Raw genomic sequence first — 19,703 nt, 5'->3', positions numbered from 1 at the left:
AGGCACTTGGTGTTCGTGTTTCGCTACGAATTTTGCTTGTTACTCTTGGTGGTTGCCGCCACCTAGACGGCTTGGAGCAGCGAGGATCGTTGAGCGGAGGGTGGTGATTGTCTCCGGCTCCGATCGTGGTGATTGTGAGGGGTTCTTGACCTTTCCCCGATGGAGAGCCAAAAGGTACGCTAGTGAATTGCTCATGGCTTATGTGATCCTCATCTTGTGTTGGTTGTGCGGCACCCTATTGAGGGTTTGGCGTGTGATGCCAATTAGCGCGTGAACCTCTAAGTCAGTGAATCGCCACAACGAGGAGTAGCTTGCCGGTAAGTAAGTGAACCTCGGTAAAAATCATTATGTTCATCCTTTGATTCTGAGGTGATTGGTCTTCATTGATATTGATTCTTATGATTGATTGGTTCACTCCTCGACATGGCGATATAACTATCTTGATCACTCTCTTTACTTTACCACAAACTAGTTAACAAGCTATTTAGTGTAGCTAGTTGTGAGAGCTTGCTTGCTTGGTTGGTAGTGTCATAGCTTTTGTGTGAATATACACTATCTAAACTAGAATTGTGGTAGGTGGCTTGCATTTTGAGTAGGCTAGCGCAACACTTACTTCGCCTCATAATTGTCTAACCTTTTGTTAAGTGTTGTTGTAGAAATTTTTATTAGGCTATTCACCCCCCTCTAGCCATTAGGACCTTTTAAGTGGGCGGCGAAGAGAAAGAAAGAGGTATAGGGTGGATAGCCAGATCTGCTCTGGCGGAATTTTTTCCCTCATCGGCGCCGACGACAACCGTGGCCGCCACCGCTATTGTCTCTGTGGTGAATAGGAGAGGAGAGGGAGGGAGAACGAATGAACTAGGGTTTAGGGGAGCGACAGCCGCCCGAGGATTTTGTTCCGCCGAGATCATCGCCTGGCCGTTGTATCACGATCGACGGGCGACGTTGATCGGGTAGGCTTTTAGCCCAGGCGAGGCAGCGGATTCCCGACCCAGGCCCAGGTTACGGCCTGGGCGAGGGGGAGTGGGCGCACGCGCTGGAGAAGCAGGCCGCTGTGCCGCGAGCGCAGGCGCTGCTGGGCCGTGCACTGCTGCTGCATTACGGGCCACGCGCGAGCGCCTGATGGGTCGGGCCGAATGCACAGTAAAGGTTATAAATTTTGTTTATTTATTTTCAGAAGCGAATTTTGATGAATTTTGATTAGTTTTTCACCTCTATTTAATTTTGAATCAACGGGATAAATTATTCAGAGTAGATGAGTATAATGAGATGCTTTTAAAAAGTAGATACATTATATTTTCATGTTTGCGCTACAAAGTTTAATGCTGATTATCTTCTAATTAAATTCAAACCAATGGGAAAATTTAATTTAAAGAGCAATTACTTTTAGTAAATTATGATTAAGTTTATCCTCTAATTAAATTAGAAAAGTTGGTTGAAAAATTACTGTTCATTGGCTGAAGTTCGTCTTTTAAGTTAATTTTTGAGTTTCATGCATTAATTCTATTTTCTACCCAACGGTGATGTAGAATTTATGAAGAAGCATCTTGTAAGTTTTATTTTTTAATCGACGAGATCACTCCCCTACATGCCAGCAGGTTGCAATGCTGGGGTATGTGAATGAAAAGGCTTGAGTCAAGCCAGTTAAGAACAATTTTTTGTTAGTTTACTAATTTTCTGATTAAATTAGAACCAACAGGAAGATTTAATTAGAAAATGAAGTATAAGTGAATATTTTAGTTATCATGACTAAATTTTTTGTTATGGTAATTTGTATATAGATTTATCTCATATGGGGAGAAGTTTGGCATAGTACTTATGCTAGTCAATCCTGTATGGCGGGAGAAGTTTTGTGATGACTCATATGTTATTGTATCCCGCATAGCGAGAGAAGTTTGAGTAGCTGTTATGCTATCCTAGTATTGACTGACACAATAGAAATGCACCGGCATGGTCAATACTAACCAAAAGATATGAAAAAATGCAATGCGTGACTTTCAAAAGTACTGCTAATAAAAAACCTCGATGAAGTTCTCGAAGTGGAATGAAGAAAGTGTACTCCTATACAGATGAAGAAATAACTTTGTTTGCATAATGTAATCATGTGAATAAAGTAAGTTATAAGTGTCTCCTGCGTTCACAGTATTTCTGAATAGTTCTTGAAATTATGGCAATAAAGTTCAAGCCATATTTCGAAGGGGAGGAATAGTAAGATCAATTAAGAAAGATACTCTTCATTAAGAGTGAGATAAAGATTAATTAAGATGAATGTGTCCATCGGAGGAGTACAACGGTCACAATAACGATACCCCTAAGTAGAGAAATAGTTAAATTCTTGGATTTTTTTCTAAGAGGAAGATAGCGTAGTCACCAACAAAGATATTAAGGCGGTGCTTAAAGCGCCATATAAGGTTTTAACAGATTAAACCTAAATAAAGAATTTAAAGATACACTATCTTTATAAAAGATGGGATGATCTTGGGGAGCACGGTATTTAGAGACCTATGACTTTAAGAGAAGCAGGATTGTGTGCCTACTTCAGTGATTCAAAACAACAAATTTTCTCAATACCTGTTGATGTTGTATGACTTATACAACACCTATTATTGGCTCTTCGAAGAAGATGAATAATGTAAACAAGGATCTTGTGATACACGAGCCTGTAGAATCAATTACCTCTTGACAATGAAGAGCAACAACAGCCCCATATGAAAGTGCCAGTAGCTAAGGCCCCAGAAGGTCTTAAAGAATTAGTAAACCAGTTTTCCTGATGACTATGAAGTCTATGTTAGTGAAGAAAGTTCAAAGAGATGATGATCCCACCTCATTTGAAGAAGCAATGGAAGTTGAAATGAGTTCGATGAATACCAATGATATTTGGGACTTAGAAGAAATTCCTAATAGAGCCAAAACAGTAGGCCATAAAAAGGGTCTACAAGACAAAATGTGACTCCAGAGAAAATGTGGAAAGATATAAAGCATGACTTGTAGCATAAGGCTTTACGCAAAGAGAATGAATAGATTACGATGAGAGTTTTCTCTTCAGTCAAATGCAAGGATTCTTTTATAATCATAATGGTGTTATTGGCACATTACGATTTAGAGTTATATCAGATGGATGTAAAGATGGCATACCTCAACGAGAATTTATATGAAAACGTATAACATGGCCCAACCCAAAGGTTTTGTCGTGGAAAAAAAGAACATATGAGATGTCATCTGTAGAAATCCATTTATGGGTTAAAACAAGTCTCTAGACAGTAGTATTTGAAGTTGATGAAACGATAAAAAAGTTTGTATTTAAAGAAAATGAGGACAATAGCGTTTATGCGAAGTTCAAGAGTAGAAAATTCTTTTTCCACATCCTATGTATAGATGACATCCTACTCACTAGTAGTAATGTTAATCTGCTATTGGAGAAGAAGAAGTCTTTGTCCTCAAGTTTTAATGTGAATGATCTTAGTGAAGCCTCATTGGTTCTAGGAATTAAAATTCACCGAGATAGATGAAAAGGGGTATTAGGACTATCGCAAAGGCATACTTAGAAAAGATTTTAAAGAAATAAAGTATGCATGCGAGTAAACCTACGCCTGCTCCTATAGTTAAGGGTAATAGAGTTGGGAACTTTCAGTATTTCAGGAACCGATATGAGATCGATCAAATAAACATGGTTCCACATGCTTCAGCTGTTGGAAGCTTAATGAATGTATAAGTAAGAACTTACCCTGACATAGCTTACGTATCCCGTATATTTTGGCAGAAATCTAGTCCAGATATAGATCACTGAAATAGAGTTAAGAATGTCTTGCAATTTTTGCAAAGTATCATAGGTCTCATTGAGTAAGAAAGAACAAGTACTCTCAAATAGTTATGAGTACAAATGTTAAGTTTTGACGAGATATATAGTGAAATCCACAGTAGTTGCTAACACTCGTTGTTCAAGTATTATTATGGAAAAGCTCCAATAAAATAGTTATGGTATCATCAATGATGCATACCGTAGTATAGCTTGTCATGAGGTCTCAGGAACAGGTAAAAATGGTTAAGGGAATATGTACCCAGATTTAACAATGGTAATCAACAGTAATAACCATTTAAAGTAGTTAACTACTAAGACAACAGAGTGTGCTACCAAACACATTGATATTAAGTTATATGTTGTAAATGAGAAAATCCAGAATCATTTTCAAAGCATTGAGCATACAAGTACCAAGCAAGTAATTGCGAATCCGCTTACCAAAGACTAACCACCCAGTACGTTTAGAGAACACACATTCGACATATGTTTACGGGAAAGCCTATGATTTTTGAATACTAAGGGACCTAGTTGAGAATCTGTTTCAAAACAGAGAGGTGCATTGTAGCTGTTTAATCTAATGGCAACTGACCGTGACGATGAGGCACACTCTATGCACTGATCTGCGATGGAATGAAAAAAAAGATAAAGTAAGTTAATTTTAAGTCATAAGGTGAGATCAAGTGGGAGAATGATAGATTGATCTCCACCCGTTGGCCCAACAGCCAATTAGGCCCTTGATACGCGCCCTGATCGGAGGCGCCCAGCCGTTCTCATGGCTGATGGCCCCCGTCGCGTAGCGCAATAAATAGGAGGTGGGGGCTGGGCCTCGAGACACGAGGTTCACCGTAGCCGCCAGCGCCTCACCGAGGTTCCTAGCACTAGTCCGATCTAGAAGGGCACGTTGTAAGCGACGGAAAATGCCATCGCCTTCGCCGCCGCCGCTGGACAGCGCCTCCACGTCGCTGCTACCTTGTCGGCGACGCCATGGCCTCGACTGCCTCTCAATGAGGTACTTAACAAGGTATTATCTAAGTTAAGTTTTACCTATTGATATAGGCTTAGATGATCCTATAAATCCCTTCAGGTTTTAGAAAAAAAAATGAATATACCCCCTCACAAAAATAGTTAAATATAACCAGCGACGCTGCGTAGTGGGACGACGCATTTACGTGAACAGTTAAACAAACCTGGCGCAAAGGACCTGCAGAAGGGTGCATCACGCGGCCATTGCCATGCCGCTCTGATTACGCTTGCAGTACGGCTGGATAGATCACAGGATGTTATTGCTATTGCTACTGGTACTGGCCTGCGTATAACGAAGGACGATGGAGTACTGGAGCAGCCCGGGCTGCCCGGGCGGGCATGCGTCGCTCTCCGGAGCAACACAGCTCACTCCCGCTGCACCCAGCTGGCCAGCTCCCAGCACGGTCCGAACGAATCGAAGGTCCGTCGACACCAGACACAGCATGTCCCCGCCCCGCCCGGTCCGCCGGGCAGGCCAGCTTTCCAGTGAAAAAGCTCCTGCTTTTTCCTCCCGTCCGCCCGTTGCTTTCCAGTGGAAAAGCCTTCGACTCTCGCATCGGCATCGCGGTGTGTCCAGGGCTGAGCACGAGCTCGGGGGCGGTCCGGCCGAAGAGGCGAAGACGCGGGCGCCGGCGTGGCGGAGAAAAAAGGGGTCGCTTGAATTTTGATGGTCTCACCCTCACCCTCACTCAGACACACAGTTTTTTTTTTTAAGAAAAACTCAGACACACAGCTGCATCGCGCTGGACGACGCTTCTTCGATGCTTGACTGCTTGGGGCTTGGTTGGGCAGGCACCACTGCACCATGCAGGGCCAGGGTCTGGACTCCCCGTCCAGTCCAACAGGGAACAGGCCCAAGCGGATGTTTCTTCACGGGCAGGCTGGCCTGATTTGCTGCGATGCCAGTGAACGAGTCACACAGCACTTTCCGGCCTTTCGATCTTTCGTCCTCTCCGGCGGTGGAGAGATGGGCCAGGGAGCGGCCCGAAATATGACTATACGAGGCTTTCTGGCCCAGGCTAATAAATCGCGTGTGCTCGATCAATCGAGCAGAATTTGGTTCGGCATCCATTTAAAGGGCCAGTTTTGAAAAAAAAAAAGAAGACAATGTTTGCAGGAATTAGACGATCTTTTAGTAAGCGAAAGCAGGCACTGAAATTGAAATCGAAAATGCTACGGTGCGGCCGTCCGTCCATCCGTCCGACGCCGTGCTTTTCTAGGTGGGCCTACACGCTACCAGCCTAACAGATCTGCTCCCTCCCCTAAAAAACAGACATACTTCCCTCTATCTTCTTTCACGGATTCTTAAAAAAAACAGCGACATTTCCCAACTTGCACAGCCGTCGTGGTGTTCGCCATTGCTCGCCCGCCGCTCACCATCTTCAGCGCGGTTGCCGCTCAACGCTGCCTTCTCCAGCTCGGGGGTGCCTTGCAGCGAGCACGACACCCACCCGTTGCGACCTCCTCCAGTGCACCTACCCAAACCCCGTTGCCGCGCTCACTGGGGCCCGTGCAGCCGCCCCCCCACTGCCATCCTCCTCCACCATGACCTATCAAGTGTCGGATCTCGCTCTGTAGTGCTCCCCGCCTGTCAGGTTTTGCTGAAAAAGCATGTTGCAAGCATATGTTTTAAGTGTTTCAGATATTTCAAATGTATGTTGCAAGTTTCATACGTATGTTGTAAAAGTAGATCGGGGTGTTGTATATGTTGTTCCCAATGTTTCATATGTTTTTCAGACGTATATATTACAAGTGTGTTTATCTGGATGTTGCATGTGTTTCATACACTAGATTAATGCCCGTGCGTTGCATGGAAAAATAATAATGGTTGGATAATTTAGTTGAACGAAAAGGTACAACCTAATTACTCACATATGGTCCCCTATACTAACATGCTTGTAAATGTTTTTTTAAGCACTCACCGGCTATTCAGAGAAACAAACATAACATTTCTGATCCTTTTGAATTTAAAAAGGTGAGGACACACACTAATCTGCGAGTGCTTCTTCATTTAGATTTTGAAGGGACAGATAGTCTCTACACCTAATATATGGGATAAATGTAAGTTAGTAGAGGTAACTATCATTTGAGTTTGATCAATTCATCAACAACCTATGCAGTTCGTAGTCTGAACACTGCCGCGGAGAAATTTGTGGATGTACATACAAGTAACTACAAATTAGTTAACCAAGGTATTGAAAAAAGAAAAGGAAAGGGAACCTGATCGAGTCTCTCCCCAAGCTGTTGTGCGATGATGCTCGATCTGCTTCTCGACGTCTCGGCGTGCTCCGGCGGCGCTCGGCGTGCCAAGGCCGTGGAGGTGGGTGCTGTCTGCGTGATCGTGGAGCTCCTTCGCGATGCTGTTAGCCGCGTCACCAAGCGCTGGCTCCTCCTGCTCAAGCTACCCGGAGGGCTAGTTCGTCTTCACGGAGCACACGTAGGCGGTGTCGGCCATGTCGCGGTCCCGGTTTTTAGGTGTAGAGAGCCGAGTTGGAGACGTGGGCGCTGGGCGGTGCAAGAAGGATCTCGTCCCGACGCGGACTCTGCTTCCGTTTCGCTGTCGCCATGGCCTCTTCCATCTTGCAGCATTCCTCATGGGCCTTTGGATCCACGTGGAAGGAGGTGTGCCCGCAACGCACGTCGCTGCCACGCTCGGACCCTCGCTATCCCCCGTGCCTGGCCCTGCATGATGCGGACTCCGAACGACGCAAACTCCGCAGGAGCGTGGCCACACGCTGAAGCGGGGCGACGGATACAGAATTGACTTTCTTTTTCCATATGCAAGTGCTCGTACGTATACGTGTTGCAACCGGCCACGAAGGCCTTGTAGTTCGCGATTTTTTTTTTTTAAGGAAATGGTACCGTAGCATTTTCGTTGTTATTTGGTAATTAGTGTTCAATCATAGTCTAATTAGCCTTAAAAGATTCGTCTCGTGAATTTCGTCTAAACTGTGTAATTAGTTTTATTTTTTATTTATATTTAATGCTTCATACATGCGTCTAAAGATTCGATGTGACGAAAAATATTAAAAAAATTTGTAAAATGAAGTGCAACTAAACAGCCCCGAAGACATTTGACAATTGCCTTTCCAATATGCAAGTGCGTACGTATTAATGTATTATTCCTTTCAATTATGCAAGTGCATACGTATTCCCACCGGCTTGTGTTAGAGCTATCTCCAAGAGTACCCAATATTTTTATTCTAAAAATATAAAGTTTTGCAACTCTAAAAAAATATAGGGAGAAATAATGAATGTCATCTCTAAGAGTTTCCAATATTTTTATCTCAAAAAAAATTTGTGCGGCACTTTTTGTTCAGCGAACCCGTCACATATTTATGATGTTTTGCATCAAGAACCCTGAATTTGTTTCTATACCCGTTTAAGCCCTCCCACCAGATCTTTCTCTCTTGCGCTTTTCTCATCTGGAACCCTGTGTTTTCTCCTTTTCCTTTCCCACCCCTTCTACTTCTGAGCGGGGGCAACATGCAGGAGCAGGGCGACGGGCGGGGCAGCAGACAGTACCCCTACGTATTTTTTTAGGTGTAGAAGATATGTTGCAATTGTTTTATCTGAATGTTGCCTGTGTTTTACAATGGTTTTCAAGTGTTTTTTTGTTAAGTGTTTCAAACACATGTTTCAAGTGTTTCATCTGTCTTCTTTTGTATGTTGCAAGTGCTGCATCTGTATGTTGCATATGTTTTACAATGAGTTTCAAGTGTTTTTTTTTTGTTAAGTGTTTCAAACACATGTTTCAAGTGTTTCATCTGTCTTTTTTTATGTTGCAAGTGTTGCATCTGTATGTTTCAAAAGTAGATCGGGTTTACATATGTTGTTATGGCTGTACACGCATGTTTCAAGTGTTTCATCTGTTTCAGACGCATGTTGCAAGTGTTTCATTTGGATGTTTGAAAAGTAGATCTTGGGGAAGCACATGTTGCTACTGCTAGTGCACCGCCGTGGGTCACCTCGTGCACCTGCTGTTGCGTGCATGTGGGCGTGTGAAATAGAGCGGGCTCGAGATGGTCCCCACGCATGCGTAGGCTCGCGTGGCCTCTAGAGCGGGATGGGTGCGGGGCGAGGGTGCTAGGTGCGTCAGGCGTGGGCGCGGGAGCACCATCCGACGCTAGGAGCTTGGATTGGACGTCCAGGCGCTAGCAAGTCCGAATTGAAATTGGACCCGGTATCCTTTCAAAAAAAGAAAGGTATCAGACATGTAGCTCGTTCGGCTGGTACACAAGACTACTGTGTACTAGTTTGTTCCGGCTGGTTTTAGCTGATTCAATAATATTCTATTAGAGAGAATAAGCTGAAACAAGCCAAGCAAAACACGCCGATCGATGGCTGTGAATTGTGTGATACATGACCGTACTTCCACCGCAATCAGCTAGTCCCATCTTACTGGTGCAATTACTTTCTGAGTCTCTGCGTCAAATTATTCTACGGCTGAAACGGCCCTTTATGATATAAACTCAATGCAAGAAGTGATCCTGGGAAGTAGAGCATGAGAGACTAGTTTTTTTTAAATACCATACCCATTAGAATATTTCAGAGAATCACTTCATATAATCACCCTAACATCACTTTACACTATACTGTAAAATAAAGTTAGGGAGAACTCTCCCTAAAATTACCTCAGGAGCCGCTGAAGGAACTTTGCCAAATAGACCTCAAACATCTATCAATAAAATAAATATAATGGATTACATATTGTCAGCCTGTTTGTTTCGTCGTAAAAGATCATAGATTATTTACTGCTGACTGATTTGGTGTGAGAGAAAAATATTATTCCAGCTTATAATCGGAAGAGGCTGTGTGGCTTGCACAATCGAACATACTATACTGTAAAATAAACCTCAGTCACGCATGGAATCGCGCATCCAATGCTGAAAAGGGAAGAAGCTAGAAATGTGTCTCGCTTCTTGCGTCGTGCCATATTGACCCACATCGACGCCTCTTTCTTCTTTCCACACAGTCAGACAGACGCGGAGTACCCTCCGCCCTCATGCCCACTACTGCACAAGGCCACCAGCGTCGTGCGCTGCTCCCGTCGATATTCAGTCTGTTCGGGAGGGCATAAACATGGATTATTTACTGCTGATTAATTTTACGTGAGAGAAAAATACTATTTTCAATTGAAAATTTACGATCGTTTATGAGCAAACGAACAGACTAGGGCATCAGTTCTGTTCTGAAAAAGGCATCCTCTCCCCATCCAGCGACACGTTGAAGGAGTTACTAGTACTGTACCCCACTAGTGCATGCGTTCCCCGCAGGTCATGGCAACCACTTTTGGCGTCTTCGCCGCGGCCGCTTAATTACCGGCTACCACTATACGCCCGTGACTGTACGGCGCGCCCAGGCTTGCTGTTGCAGTAGATCCTCCGCTATTTTACTCGTTTTATAAACTTGTCTCGTTGTCTGCTACTAATCTGAGTTTATTTATTTCGGTCCTGACACGATGGCACGTAGAACAACACAAGCTTTTCCCCCCTTTTTTTTAATCGAACAAGGTATATAGCGTCCTTCGGATGGCCTTCACAATTTAGAATTGGGTCTTGAGTTTATTTTGTCAAAATTTTATGACTGTGCTTAAAAGAGTTAGGTTGTAATAAGTTGGTCTAAATCCTGTTTAATAAGATGAAGTCGGATGCTTTTTTCTATTATCTAAAAAAACGCAAGTAATGGTATGCTATGGTTGCAAAATCTCTGTCCATGTCTTTACATCCTTCGTTCCATCCGTATTCATGAAACGTGACTACTTGAAAGTACTGGTTGCTCCCGTGCGTGCTTATCTTTTCTTCTTAGAAACACATACATCTCTAACTATTTACACTTAAGAGTGACAGACTGACGAATCTTACTGTTGGGGACTGTTTAGCAGGACTCTTGGGAGCACATTCTCTATGAAGATCACTCCTTTCCAGCCAAACAACTAAATATCACACAGATTCAGATTCAGTTGGAGAGCATACAAAAATCACTTCTCTATTTTACACTTGGAGGTGGGAGAGAAAAAAAACTCACTACTCCATATTCAAAACCCACTTGTCGGTGTTTTTGACCACCTACGAGTAAATTTATATTTGCGCGTATGGCTTAGATGGTGTGCTCGGATGACCCAAGGATTTATACTGGTTCGCGCGGAACGTCCCTACGTCCAGTTCGCTGTTGCTCGTGTTACCGGCACTTGGTTTGCAGTATGGGTTACAAACAGAAGCGAGAGGAAAAGGATCCCAAGTCTCTGGTGGTAGGAGTGAACGGGTGTTGAGAGCTCGATTGTCATTCAGTCGTGTGCTTGTGACGTGCTCTTGTGTTTTTTTTTTCTTCTCAAGTAGGTGTGGCCTGCTTTCCCTTTTATAGACGAAGGGAAAGCGCGGGTTACAGAGGAGAAAAAGAAGAAGAACAAAGAGAGAAAAAGGCTTCTAGGGTGGTCGGGTCCTTTTTCTCCTTTATGCGGGTCTCGCTGATCCTGTAGATGTCAACAGGGACGGCTCCATGTCGCGGCCCTGATCGTCACTAGCGCCATGTGCAAGCGTCGTCTGCCGGTCATGGCATTCCACTCCGTCCCGACGGACGTCGTGGTGAACTGACGCGCCTATCAGCGTCCGTACAAGGATTAGGCAGAACAGCATTGACACGTCCGATACTATTATTGATGTGAATCCCCAGGTATTGCCCGTCATAGCCACGGATTACATCGAGGCGTGCGAGCCTCTTCCCTGGCGTCAGAGTATTGACCTAGGCCCATATGTTTGGGCCTGGAGTGGTTGGTGACAGTATTGTGGTAGAACAGCGTAATCTAATGCCTCCCAGTAGTGCTTGTCTTTCATTAGACACTAAACACTCAGGGGAGAACACTAAATTGCTCGGTTCCGTCAGGCACACCCCAAGGAAGAACCCAAAAATCCACATTTTTTGTCATCAGGATCACAAATAAGAGAATAAAGCTTACATCATTCTTAACCATTTCTTACATCACTTTTAATACAACATCAGAGTATAATATTTATTATTACAACAGCGGAATGTAATCATATTATCAGAGTTATAGACAATTTAATTAATTAATGGAATATAAACATGTTATCAGGATTACAGTGGAAATAAATATCTATTCATGACATGATGAAGCATTGTAAATAACTAGGACAACAGATTATAAAACTTTCATTTATAAAAATATTTGGTGAGAGTTATAAATAATAACTACGATCACAGCGTAAAGAAATCCTCTATGAGCCTACCAGGAGGTATCCACACACAAGGGTCAGCTCTAGCATCCACCTGTCACCTGCAACAGGGGGGAATAAAACCCTGAGTACTCAATTGTACTCAACAAGGACTTACCTGACAGGAGAAAAGAAAAGACTCCAAGGATATGCAAGGCTATCTGACTTATGGGTTTATTGCATTTGCAGGAAGCATTACTAAACGTGTGTCCTTATATTTGATTTTTATTAATAGCCACATTGGTTCATTAACTAACCATTCTATGTAAGCATATGTGCTACTTTTAAGCAGGTGGTAAGCAATCAGACTTCCTTTTGTATTTCATCTTTCATCTTTTAGTTCTTACTACGGTGCTAGACACTGAAACAAGCCGTACCGGATCGTTCGGCGATTCGCGAATCAATGCCCTAGCTGGGTACCACGAAAACACACTTCCCGCTTATACCCCGGGCACAAGTAGGATCAAACCATCACCCTCCTGTCCTGGGTGTCCAGGTCCCTATCCAAACTAGGACTCCAAGCCTCCGCCCCTAAGTCTCGGACTCAGTGCGGTGCAAGGACCTCATCCACCAAAAAGAAACCCTGACAGTCGGTCCGGAAAGAGCCGGAACCCACGATAAGGCAACAATAAGTCTTTCAAGCGCTCATACATAAGTATGTGCTCGGGATAATAAATCTGTGACTTGCCCACGATATGCAACGACCGGTCCTTAATTGACACATATAGGGAAAGCAGTGTAACCAAGTCATGTCACACGTCCACGGCGACACAACCTCTTACTCCCACCAATACTCAAACCATATTCCTGTCCGGTCATCATTTTTCCTTTTCATCATTTATATTTTCCAAGTGATAATAATACAATATTATATTTCCTATCTCTCACGAGTGACAAGCAATCACTCGACTTCTACCGGTGTCCTGTAGCATAGCATTCTACACGATCCTGTAATACTAATAAGACTCATAGGATATATATATATATATATATATATATATATGATCTCTTGATCGACCTCCATGTACTCCTGACAAGCTGTTGTCCGGCTTTGTTTATCTCCCGCTTTTGGGCTCTCAGTTGCTCCACCCCTACATGAGGTGGGGCCGCTATTCCCCCTTTGGTTCCGTCGCCGAGGTTGCCAGCCGGGGTAGCCACATCCGCGGAGATGCTTTTGACGTGTCCCTTGGGGGTTTCTGCCATGAAACATTCCTAAGAGGGGTGATGGCTCCCCCTACTAGAGTCAGAGCCAGAGTCCAACCCCGACCCCTCCACGAGGAGGCCATGGAGGGATTCCGTGATGCTTTCGATCATCCCTACGAACTCGTTGTTCGCGGGGGATGGGATCATGCGTTGTGCCACAAGGTGGCTAACGGTTGCCACGGCGTTGCGGAGACCAAACGTAAGTGTCGTCGGGGCGCTCCATGTGGAGTGTTCCGGAGAGAGGGTGAGGCGGCACGGGTCCTCCCTGGACGGCGCCGGGCTGGCGCTCAAGCCTCTCGTAGTTGAAGCAGGTGGAGGGGAGAGACTGGATGGTGGCGTGGGCCAGCACCAACTCTCCTCCCACCATGACGATGAAGTCCAGGTCACTAAAACACACGTGTGCACCTAGGACCCAGCTGATTGCGTGGCTAGCCATCTGAGGCCTGATTTGGAACGCGCAAAGGCCCCTACCTGGCGCGCCAACTGTCGGTGTTTCGAACAAACATCGGCTAGTAAATTTATAATTGTTGCGCATTAGGCTCGGATGGTGTACTAAAGGACACAAGGTTTATACTGGTTCAGGAAGAATGTCCCTACGTCCAGTCCGCTGCTGCTCGTGTTATTAGTACCGAAAAATATTCGTAGTAGGGGGTACAAACGGTCGAGAGAGGGACAGTTCCTAAGCCTCCGATGGAAGGGTCAAAAGGACGCTAAGAGCTCGGTTGCTGCTTGTCTGCGTGTTGTGTGTCCCAAACGATCCGTCAAAAGTCGATCTCCTTAGTGGGGTGCCCTACCCTCCCTTTTATAGACCAAGGGGGAGCAGGGGTTATAGATGAGAGAAAGAGAAAAAAAACCAAAGGTAGAGAAGGTCCTTCGGGGGAGCCAGGTCTTCCTTTTCCCGTGTGCCTGTCCTGCTAACATGGCAGACTATGTCAGGAATGACATATTCGCTGATCCTTATATGGTCATGCCCTGGCTTCTGTCAGCAAGTGCGTGCGTCCCATCCTACGCCGGCGGAGGGTACGGCGTGTCAGAGGGCCCAACTGCGACCCTTTGGGAAGTAGACGGGAAAGTGACCCTACATCTGTCACTGTAGGTGATGTGAATTTTATCTTGGATCATAGTGGTTGTCGCATGCTTGTGTTAGTATCCGTGTCCGAGGGTTGATGGCGGCGCCTACAACACTGTGGGACAAAAGTCGACGCCTACAACATTGTTCGGGTACTGTTAGGTCGGAAAGGTCTTAAAGCGCACGTCCCATCGTATTCTGGCGGTGCCTTCATGCATGCGTACAGGGCATGGCCCTCGATATTGCGGTTGACTCGAATGTCCTGTCGTACCCTGTGCTCATCTTTATGAAGGATCGGGGTCAGTCGTCGTGCGAGGCGGAGCTAGCCCTCAGTCGTCGGACGAGGCGGAGCCCGCCCTTAGCCATCGGGCAAGGCACAACCTAGCCCTTGGGGGTCGGGCGCCGTGCACCCCGGCTGCTGCCGGTGTCCGCATTCTTGCCACGGACAGGAAGTCCATGGACGAGCCTCGGTCGTGGCCGACGATTGTTGGTGCTCCTGCGAGCAATATGGTTTTAGTATCCCCAAATGTTTATGAAGTATGAAGCTGATTATATATTCCTCATTTGCATCTGTTGCCCTGCGTGCAATATGGTTTTAGTATCCCCAAATCGATCGAGTAGTTGTCCGAGCAGTTCAAATAGAATGTAAGAATGATATAAACAGATGACGTCGTACTGCAGTTCAGCATCTCATCTCGGTCTGCAAATGAAAACTGTCGAAGGGATACAAATGACAAATGCCCATAATCCTACGCAAACCAAGAAATATCTCCACGACGGAATACATTACCACCAGACGATAGCAGCAGCGTCAGTAGCTATCCGTCGATAACTTGGCTATCAGCGTATGTCCGAGTATTCCACAGTGGCAACTGGACAGTGGGAAACCGGGACTTGCAACAGTCAATAGGCGACTTTATTATTGCAACACGTTGGATGGAATTGGACAACCTTTGTTTGTCGACGGAGATGGAGATCGGACGCGTATCGCTCTCAGTGACTGACTCCAAATAATCGAGAGGCAATTAGTCAGAGGTTTCTGTACGTAGCACTCAGTACTAGTATATTTCGTCGTTGCAGAATCGCGTGCAGCCCCAGACGATTGCTGAATGCGTGCTTTATGCGGCCTGGTCGATCGCTGCCAAACCAAACGGAACGGCCGGCCACGAGGCCACGACCGTCGCGAGTGCCGCGGTCAAAAGTCGCTTCTGGATGGAGGATCGACCGATAATTGGGATTTGCGAGGTAGCGGCGGTGGTTGGTCTTCATCCTATGATAGGGAGGCGTACCTGGACCTGGGACGACGACCTCCCACCTGCTTCTCCCTCACCCACACGCCCCCGTCCCCCTCTAATTCTAAATTTCTAATCCCCTTTTTCTCGGCTGAAAACTACGGCTCCGAGCCTCCGATTCCACCCTTTTTCATTCAGGTTTGCTCCGCGCCTTTGCCTGAACACATTCTTCGTTCAGTTGTCACGGTTTCATCGGCTTGCCATTGCGAACAACAGTAGAGGTCGTATCCAGGTGGGAGGTGGGCCAGACGTGGGGCCCGGCCCTTTATCCAACTGTTCGGCCGCTGACGGCTGATGCTGTTTTACTGTGAGAAAAAATATTATACCATGGTTGATAAGCCGGGGTGATAAATTGAAGCAAACAGTGTCGGCGACACATCCATCCATGATCCATCGTGCTAGCGGCCTATCAATCGGGGGATGGACCAATAGATCAGTCGCTGTGGGAACAGTCCAAGCAGATCATGGGTGCGGCCATTATAAATGTCCATGTAGCCCGAGGCACGGCGGCACGGCACGAAGCCCGTTTTTTTAGCCCAACACGAGCACGACATGGCCCGGTGACATGCGGGCCCGGGCTGGCCCGGCCCGAGATAGCAGGCCGTGCCTGGGCCGCTGCTCAGGCCCGTGGGCTGGCACGGCTGTAGGGTCGAGATGGCAGACTAGAGGGGGATGAATAGTCCTTTTCTAAAATTAATTACGTCAGCTAACCGAAACAAGTGCGGAATTATAACTATCGGTCTAGCCAAGACCACACCCCTCTATCTATGTTCTCTAGCACCTTCCAAAAATACTAATTAAGCAACAAAGGTGCCGGGCTAGCTAGAGCTCACCTAATCAATTCTAGGAGCAAGATCACACAAGCATATGACACTAGTACTTTAAGCAACAAGGGAGCTCCTACACATGCTAGTAAGCAAAAGCATAAAGTCAACTAAGCTCACTAGCAATGCTCAATAACAAGGCAACCAATGTCAAATTAGAGAACGCAAATACTTAGCTACACAAACTAAGCAAAGTGACTAACAAGGTTACACAAACCTAATTAGCCACGCAAGGGAACTACTTCTATGGTACACAAGCAAGAAGGTAACTAGTAAGCTACACAAGCTAACTAGTTACAAGAGCAACTGCACAAGCACAATGTATATGAAAATAATTACAAGCTTGTGTAACGAGGATGTAAACCAACGGGAAGAACAAGGCTGACACGATGATTTTTCTCCTGAGGTTCATGTGCTTGCCAACACGCTACGTCCCCGTTGTGTCGACCGCTCACTTGGTGGTTTGGCGGTTAATTGGCATCACCCGCCAAGCCCGCACGTCGGGCACCGCAGGAATCTACCCCGAAAGTGAGGGTAGCTCAATGACACACTCAACTAGAGTTGCTCTTCGCGGCTCTCGCGGGACAAGCACACTGCCCCTCACAAAGCTCTTCTTCGGAGCACCGCACAACCTTCTTACGGGCTTCAACGGAGACCACCACCAAACCGTCTAGGAGGTGGCAACCTCCAAGAGTAACAAGCACCACCGACTTGCAACTCGATCACCTAGTGCCACTCGATGCAACCTCACGATGCAATCGCACTAGAATCACTCTCTCACACAATCGAATGATCACAATCAAGTATATATGAGATGAAGGGCTCCCAAGCACTACTACACAGGCCACCAAGACTCTAGTGTGCTCAGCTACCAGCCCAAGGCCGATCATTGCTTCTATTTATAACCCCACAAACAAATGGAGCCGTTACTCTTTCACTGGGCAAAAGACGGGATGATCGGACGCTCCGATCCGATCGACCGGACGCTGGACCTCAATGTCCGGTCGTGCGATGCACGCCACGTGTCCCCTACTTCAAATATTGTTCGCCCAATCTCAACGGTCATCTGTCGACTGGACGCAATAGCTTGAACTGACCGGACTCAGCAACCCCAGCGTCCGGTCGTTTCCAATAAGGTACCAGACATGACCGGACGCGTCCGGTCGATCACGATCTAACGTAGCACCAGCGTCCGATCACTCTCTAGCCTTTCTGCTCTGCCTACGTCACCACACGTCATCCTGACCGGACGCACACAGTCAGTGTCCGGTCACTTCCAGCGCCAGCGTCCAGTCAATGACCGACACCAGCATGCTGTCTGCCATCACTGATCAGACGCTGGAACCCAGTGTCTGGTCACTGCATGACCAGAGTCCGGTCCACTCTGTGGGACCTCTCTTTTCTGTATAGAGCGCCGGTGGCACCGTCGGACTGTCCGCACTCTACGGACGGACACTCCGCCAGTGGAGTTTCAAACCCTTCTCGCATTCGTTTCATCGCCGAGTTGATCGACATCAACTCCAACTTCTTCTCCTTTGCAAATATGCCAACACCAGCAAGTGTATGTGTGTTAGCATTTTCACAATCATTTTTCAAAGGATTAGCCACTCAACTTGCTATGCCACTCAATCCTAGCGATGATGCAAAGTTAGATCACTCGAGTGGCACTTAGATGATCGATATGCAAACAAGTTTGCCCCTCTTGATAGTACAGCCATATATCCTAAACCCGGTCATCAACTTCTCTACACACCTATGACCAGTGAAATGAAATGCCCTAGGTTATACCTTTGCCTTGCGTATTGCATTCCATCTCCTCCAATGTTGATGCAACACATGCACCAACATGATCAACAATGATATGATCCACTCAATATCATCACGTGATCATATTGGTTCATCGATTTTGACATCACTTGTTTTTCACCGTTGCCTTTGTCCATCGGCACAAAGTCTTGCTCAAGCTTCACCGCCACGCGGTCCATCGCTCCAAAGCCTCCGACTTGCCCTTCACGCTTGCAACCGGTCCATCAAGCCAAGTCTTGTCTTGATCTTCTCCACCTTGATCACATGACTCAATGTCATGTCTCATGTGCAATGAGCTCCTTCATCATCACATGTGTGAGCTTTGTGACATCTCCAAGCCTTTTTCACCTTCATGGCATATGTTGCTCACACATATGTACATGTGGACTAATCATCTGTGTATCTCACATAAACACAATTAGTCCACCTAAGTTATCACTCAATTACCAAAACCACACAAGGACCTTTCAACGGCCTGGCCCGACCTGCGTCAGCTGGCCCGGCAGCGGCCCGGCCACCCCCTCCCCTTCCTCACTCCACTCCTCTCCCTGCGGCCTAGCGTAGCCCAGCGCGGCCGGCCCACCATCCCCGCCTCCCCACTCCTCATATATAAGCCGCCCGCCCGCATGCCCAGCGGCCAGCGCGACCGCGGCTCTCCCCCGCGAAGCCCCATGCTCTGTCGCTCCTCCCACCCTCGAACCCTAACTCCTTTCCCCTCCCCATCCCCACCGTCGGTGCCCCGCGTAGTCCCCTCCGCCATGCCGCAAGCCCAGCGGCCAGCGTGGCCGCGGCTCTCCCCCACGGAGCCCCACGCTTCGTCGCTCCTCCCACCCCCAAACCCTAACTCCTTTCTCCTCCCCCTCCCCGCCGTCGGCGCCCCACGCAGTCCCCTTCGCCGTGCCGCAAGCCCAGCGGCCAGCACGGCTGCGGAGCCCCACGCTCCGTCGCTCCTCCCACCCCGAACCCTAACTCCTTTCCCCTCCCCCTCCCCATCATCGGCGCCCTGCGCAGTTCCCTCGGGCGCGACGCGGTGCGGATGGCCTCTCCCTCCCTCACGGCCTCCCGACGACGGCAGTGACGCAGTGTCGAGCGCTGTTGCAGCGACGTCGAGCTCGGCAGCAGCAACAGCGTTGAGCGGGCGGCCTCATCCATCCTCCTCTTGGCTCCTGCTGTCGGATCCGACGGTCGCCGCCAGCCCGCTACCTCCCGCGACTCGAGCAGCTCGCGTCGACGGCCTCCCCTCCCCCGCCTCGCTATCTCTCTCTCCTCCTCCTGGCCACCCGCTGCCGCTGCTACCGCCGTTGGAGCACGCGCCCGATCTAAGGACCTCGTCTCCTCCGTCATCTCTTCCTTCCCCTGCTGATGCGGGCCTTGGGCCGGCCTGGCCTGTTAAAAAGGCCATGCTTTCCGGGCCCACCCGGCACAAAAAGTGGCCCGACGGGCCGTGCTTGGGCC

The sequence above is a fragment of the Miscanthus floridulus genome, unplaced genomic scaffold (genome assembly GCF_019320115.1).
Source record: "Miscanthus floridulus cultivar M001 unplaced genomic scaffold, ASM1932011v1 fs_806_2_3, whole genome shotgun sequence".
Classification (NCBI taxonomy): domain Eukaryota; kingdom Viridiplantae; phylum Streptophyta; class Magnoliopsida; order Poales; family Poaceae; genus Miscanthus; species Miscanthus floridulus.
This window is presented reverse-complemented; position numbering follows the sequence as displayed.